The following is a 1863-nucleotide window of genomic DNA, read 5'->3' on the forward strand; positions in this document are numbered from 1 at the left end:
ATGGTGTTCTGGAAAAGCAAGATGATGGAGACAGTAAAAATATCAGAGGTTTCTGGGGGTTCAAGAGGAGAGAGGAGGCGGAATGAAGAGGTGAAGCACAGGGGATTTTTAGGGTGTTGGAACTATTCTGCATGATTCTGTATGATACAGAGTGGATATGTGTGCATTTGTAACCCAAAGAACGACCTCTAATATAAACTATGGTCTTTAGTGTTGGTTTATCAGTTATAACAAATGTTCCACACTAATGCAAGATGTTAATAATTGGGAGAACTGTGTTCAGGGAAGAGGGGATATGGGGGAATTCTCCACATTATCTGGTCAGTTTTCCTGTACACCTAAAACTGTTCTAAAAAATTAAATCTATTCATTGAAAAAAGAAAGTGAGTATCAGTTTCTGTTTTGGAGGCAACAACAGTAACGGTAGTTGAGACTGAACCAAGCCGAGGTGAGGAGATCTCCTTACCATGAACTGAACAAAGCCCTTTCAGGCAGTTGTGAAATATCAGAACATAAGTCTACAAATAAACAGCTGCTTTAGTGACTGATACATTAATGGGGATCACAACAACTTGACTGCTGATTTTGGATTCTTGCTATTTCCTCAATGAGCCAGGACACAACTGTTGAGTCTCGCTCTATGCATTTGTAGAAGGGCAGGGAATCTGGTCCTGAGACAGGACATTTGATAAACAAACAAGGCAAATTGGAGCTTATTCTTCTGGTGACTGCCAGTGCTGGCACCTTTTTTTCCTTCTGGCACCTACCCGAAGTTCCTGGCATCTACTCTTATTTTTCGTCCCAGGCCAACTGCAAAAAAAAAAAGTACTTGACCTCAACTGACATAGAATGTGGAAGAATGTGTATGCATTGAAAAGCAATCCAGGGAGCTGACAAAGTTAATGAATTTTTATAGGAATTCATTCAATACCACCCAGTGAGAGCCCATGCTTTGAATATTTGCTCAAAGGCAATGGGGAAATGAGAACTTGCTTATTACCTCTGGTTCTTGAAAGAAAACATTGTCTCAGATACGGCTTCCATTTCTATTGTTGATCTGCTTAAACATTTGGACATGTTGAGATTCTTCATTGGTATGTTTGTTCATTTAACTAGCATTGGTTAACTACCATGTGACAGACACCAAATATACGGGATTGTTACTGGAAAGGCTACACCAATGTATGTTCTACCGTAGTGCCCGAGTGTGGGGGTGAGAGCTCCCTTTTTCTTTTTCCTCCTTACTCTTGCCTGGACAACTCCTGCCCTTCCATTTTTCTCTCTATCCTTTTCTTGCTTTTTCCTGGGAGTTGAGACCTGTCTGATTGGTAAGATTATAAGAACCTTCCATCTACAGACAGTGCTCCTACGGGGGCACAGTCACTATTAATTAGAAGTACTTCTCTTGTATTCTCTTTTCTTGAATCCATCTGAAATCTATTTTTCTTTGCAGCAGAGATAGGAATTTCACCTTATTTTTCCCCCCAACCAGATAGCCCTTTATTAAAGGGCTTTATAAAGTCCTTGGATACTCCACCATTACCATAAACTACAGTTCCATATATTTACAGGTCTGTTTCTGAAAATTATTCTGTTGTATTACCATATACTGGCTATGTTGTCCATTTTCTTTCTTTTTTTTAAAAAGATTTTATTTATTTATTTGACAGAGAGAGACACAGCGAGGTTTGAAAGAACACAAGCAGGGGGAGTGGAGAGGGAGAAGCAGGTGTCCTGCTGAGCAGGGATCCCTATGTGGGGCTCGATCTCTGGACCCTGGGATCATGACCTGAGCCGAAGGCAGATGCCTAACGACTGAGCCACCCAGGCGCCCCATCCATTTCCTTTTCTTTTTTTTTTTTT

The sequence above is a fragment of the Leptonychotes weddellii genome, chromosome 10 (assembly GCF_054177405.1).
Source record: "Leptonychotes weddellii isolate Sample4059 chromosome 10, ASM5417740v2, whole genome shotgun sequence".
Taxonomy (NCBI): domain Eukaryota; kingdom Metazoa; phylum Chordata; class Mammalia; order Carnivora; family Phocidae; genus Leptonychotes; species Leptonychotes weddellii.